The sequence below is a fragment of the Camelus ferus genome, chromosome 3, assembly GCF_009834535.1.
Source record: "Camelus ferus isolate YT-003-E chromosome 3, BCGSAC_Cfer_1.0, whole genome shotgun sequence".
In the NCBI taxonomy this organism is placed as follows: Eukaryota; Metazoa; Chordata; class Mammalia; order Artiodactyla; family Camelidae; genus Camelus; species Camelus ferus.
The window spans coordinates 71,255,878-71,261,198 of record NC_045698.1 but is presented as its reverse complement, the minus strand read 5'-3'; positions in this window follow the sequence as shown (position 1 = coordinate 71,261,198).

Sequence of the window (5,321 nt, the reverse complement as noted above, 5' to 3'; positions counted from 1 at the left end):
AAACTGACTTTTGAAATAAGAAACATCAGTTTATTAACTATTCATAATGTACATCTAGCTCTGTAAATTAGCATAAGCTTAAAGACTTACCTGGGGAAAAAATGGACTAACTAGGTTTAAAAGGAATTGAGCTGTAGGCAATTAAAAATGTTACTGACAATAAAACACAAAGCTGAGAACATGGGTAATTAATTTGTTAAGGTTATTAAAGATTTTTCTAATTAGATACAACAAAATAATTGTCAAAGGGTGTATATAAATAAAAAGACCAGTAAAATGTTGATGAACTTTGTATTTTAATTTCAGGTTTAACAAAATTTGGTAATAATAGAGAAATGGCAGTCACTAAGTAACTACAGATGGTAGTTTGTGGTCACAAACATATTGTGAGATTCTGAGAATTCATAAACTATTGTCAGTAAAATTAATTTGACAGCAAAATGAAATTCTCAGATAAGACCTAATGAATCATTAAATCTTAGATCGGAAAAGATCTTAGTTATCATCTGGCCCAATTTCCTCAATATGTAGTTGCACAGAGTGTGGCTCAGAGAAGTTAAGAAACTTTGTAAAACCATAATCTAGTGAGTGGCAGAGCTGGATTCAGATCTGTTTCTCATTGTATCAACAGTCAGTTTCTATTAAACTTTGTGATTGTGTTACTTGAGTTCTCCCATTCACATGAATGGTGCGCAAATTAATCCATGACATCATTCATCAAACATTTACTGCCTACTATCTTCCAGGCGCTGAGCCAGGTACAGGACAGAACAATGACCAAAGCAAGTACAGCAGCTGTCCACGTGCACTCACATAGTAATGAATGTTACTTCAGCTCACTGCCCAGGCTAGCTTATACTTTTCCCTGTCTCTGGAAGAGAAAGAAAATGGGCACAGAAGAATCTCAGCACGAAGAGGCTACCCATATTCATTTAGAAATAAAGGTGAGAGTGAGGATGTGTGTTTGTGTCTGTGAACCTGTGTGCATAAAGAGAGGGACATGCCAACAACATCACTGGAAGTTACCGTGTTCATCTTGAAGGTAACGTATCGCCCGTGATCACTGTAACAAGGAATTGTTGGTAGACGTGTATTCAGTTCAGGCTGGGGGTCAGTCCTGGCTGTCACCGCCCAGATCTGCCAGACATACCAGTCCTTGCTGTTAGGAACAAAGCTACCTACACTAGATTTTAGTTGTCCCTTCAGAATCAACAAGTCCCCCCAGTATCATCCATGCAATGGACCACCTGACAAAACTCCCCATTTTTCTCATTTCAAACAAAACAAAACCAAACCAAAAAATAACCTCATTTTTCTTAACAAAATACTAAAGAAAGGCTTTAGACACCCATTAGATTAGAATATTTGTTTTAAAACTATTTTTGTAGAAGCTAAGGTTATTTGGTATGATTTTTGGTGTTTTTGGCTATTTATTTTGATGAAATAAAACAAATGTTTGCTTTCACTTGAGTTGGTATATATATTTCTGCAAGAAAAAAATTTTAATGTTTTCCTTTTTACTAATTGTGACCCATTAAAAGTATCTTTATACCAAAAGGTAGTAAATTTGAGTTTTAATCCACTTCTTTGTGGCCAGAATCATAAGATGTGCCACTGGGTAACTGACAGTTCTTCCTTTCAGAATCAATATTCCTTGCTATACCTACATTTGTTACAAGATTATTATCAATGGTTATAATGACCAAAATTAACTGACCAACTTTCCTGTGACAGGTTCATTGGGAAAGGTAGGTGTTAAAATCAGAAAATAATCAAACCCAAGTAAAATGTTCTGTATGTGATTAATGAAATCCAGCCTCATGTGACCATTAACGCAATGTATTTATCACTCAAGTCAACAAATTGTATCATATTTTTTCTTTGTAAAAAGATGAAAGAAAACACCCTTACTAGTTTACATTTTTACACTGCTGTTCATGTTGGAGACATTTATTTTAATGTGCTATCACAGAATGGCATAAATCCACTCAGTGCATTTATTTGACTGATTGCACATCACACATTCAAACGAACATGTACAACATGATCTCAGATTCAGATAAACACACTGCCTTTATTTAACGTCTTCACATTCATATTGGGTGGAACATTCAAATGCATTTAAATCAGTCTCAGAAGTGACTCACCGATGCACTGTTAAAAGGTGAACATGATGCTTGCTAATACTTGTCTGTTAGTCTTGCAACCTGCAAATTCACCCAAGGCTGTTGTAAATGGAAAGGACCAAGTCTATACTAGAGGTAAATTTGGGAAGAATATGCTATGAGGTACCTTAGTGGGATTATGTTTGAAATATGGTGTAATGCTGAGCAACTTAGCAGTTATTTCCAAAGAATCTAAAATCAATTTTAAAAAAATTCTCCCAAACTACGTAGTATAAGAGTCAGGTTTTGTAAAAGCATATACTTCCTCAAGACATACCTAACAAGGTTAGGTAAAAGCACAGTGACATTCTTGCCTACCTCACTTAACTCGTGAGGCTCCTGACTAAATTAATACTTCTCACGCTGACCCCCACACGCATCTGAGAGCGGCATGTATGAATGGCCACAAAATAAAACAGACTAAAATTTAAAATGTCATCCCATGCTTGATTTATTACTTTAGGTTTTAATATCTTTGGGAATTTTCAAACAGTTTTAATAACCAGAGATCATTTATGGTAGATACTGAACTGCATACAGATTTCAGATAAGAAAAATTTACTTGGTATCCTAATATATTGAAGAAAATATATATAAGATATGAACTCTTGCTCTAAAAAAATTCTATTAAAATACAACATTCAGGGTTAATTTCTCTGCTCAGGTGAGAATGTTTATGACAATGGGTGACACCAGAGGAAGTGCAAACCCTGTCGTGAAGTCAGGAACAGCAGACTCTTGCTTAGGGCTCATTCATTGTTGGCAAACTTGTCCTCACACTTACTGGAGTGAACACTTTTCCCCAATTCCCACTATGTGGATCATACATATGTAGTACCATTGGGAAAAAAATATTCCTCCTCCATCTAAGATAATAAACTGTAATCCCCCTCTATGAATGTGAACCAAAATAGCTGTTGACTTCCAATGCCTTGCTTTTCCTCTGAGGCCTATGAATCCTGGGGAGTAAAAAAAAAGGCTGAGACTCCTTTTAAGTGGAGTAGCAATAATAATACACTTGCCTAATTAGACCTGAATTTCAGATAAGTAAAGATTGATTCTTTTTAGTATAAGTATATCCCATGTAATATTTTATACATAGTTTAGTAAAAATGGTTTGTTATTGATCTGAAATTCAAATTCAAATAGAACCAGCCACCCTGTATTTTATGTGGAATTTCTGCCCTCAGTGAGAAAGGAGAAGAAAATTACTTTTCTAATTACCTGTTGACAATTCTGCAGGAGAGAGAGTGAGAGCAAGAGTGTGAGCGAAATTAAGGTTTCAACTACTCATCTTGTCACAACGATGGTGGAATTGATTGTGTAACTTGCCGCACTTCTTAGTTTTGGTGATTGCAAATGCAATTTATACTCCAAGTTACCAATCTGCTAAACAGAATATTTACTCTCAGTTTGATTATCTCCCTTAAATTCGAAATGGCAGCAAATGAAAATACTAAAGCAACGTGTATCCTACTGTGGTGGAGCCAAAGCAGCAAGTCATGAGCTTGGAGAGTGTGGAAGACATTATAAGCCCCCTAAAAAATATTTTCCTTTAGCCATGATAAAAAGTACTGGAGAGCCTCAGTCTTCAGAAAAGAGTTTTGTTGCCATGTTGACATAAATATTGTGGTACTTGAAGACAGCTCTCTATCTTTTACTTGTTTTCAGCAGTGATGAAGAAAAAGTCAAGAATATTTACATTCCTATGACTACAGTTGAATCATAAACAAAGTATTAACTTGATAAAGCAAGGTTCACTTAAGTTAAATAAGTCTGTTATAAAATGCAGGCCCTCTCTGAAAGAGAAACAACCTGATTAAAAATGGGCAAAGAACGTGGATAAACATTTTTCCAAAGAAGATACATAGCTGGGTAACAGGCACATAAAAAGATGCTCAACATCACTAATCATCAAGGAAATGCAAATCAAAACTGCAATGAGATATCACCTCACACCTGTCATAATGGCTATTATATACGTATGTGTGTGTGTATATACATATGCAAATATATGTATGTATACATAAGCAAATAACAAGTGCTGGCAAAGATGTGGAGAAAAGGGAACCCTTGTGCACTGTTGAAAAAATTGTAAATTGATGCAGTCACTATGGAAAACAGTATGGAGGTTCCTCAAAAATTTAAAGACAGAACTACTATATAAGCCAGTAATTCCACTTCTGGGTATTTTCCAAAAGAACCAAAACCAAAAACAGAAACACTCATTCAAAAAGACGGATGCCCATCTACAGTCACTGCAGCACTCTTCACAATAGCCTAGACATGGAAGCAACCTAAGTGCCCATCAATAGATGACTGGACAAAGAAGACATATGCATGTATGTGGAATATTATATTTAAGAGGGTAGATTGAGCAGGGGCCAGAAAACTGACAGGGACATCGGAGCAGCTAAGGTTGTGGAAGCACAAGGAGGAATTTCGTGAGGCAGCAGCAGCAGCTGTTCAGAGAGCTGCCCTGAGGCATTCCAAGTGTTAACCAAGGGCTATTAGTTTCATGCACTTCAAAAAACCTTGGACAACAGAAAACGTATTTGGAGTTTGGGATTCCAAAGAATATGGTGCTAGTGGCAAAGCCATAGATGTCTTTTTGAAATTGTTACTATGATCCATCTATTGCCATCTGGGAAAGAGAACTGCAATATATCATACTTCTCATGCCTCAATAAATGAGATAATCATTCTTTATACATTAGCTCTTGCAATCCTTACAGTAATCTTATGATACAGGCATTATGTTTATTCCCATTTTATAGGTATGGAAGCCAAGCCCAGAATGACTTAGAATGTCTACCTCACACAGTCAAATTAGATTTCTCTGTCTCTTAGACCCAAGATTTCTGATATACCATCTATATACCCAAGACTTCTATTAAATCAACTTGAGGAGCTTAGGTGACATATGCCATATGACCCACCCATGTCTTTCTTCAGATTTTGTGCTTTGATTCTTCTTTTCCACTTTTTAACTCAGTATACCTCCACATTATTGTCTGAGAAGCAGGCATACAATGATGTTACTTTTGTGTTTAATCTTGAGATAATATAAATAGATAATAACTGAAATATCTAACAAGCTGAAATTTTCATTTAGGTCTGGCTAAACTGACATATTCTATTTTGCTGTCATAACTG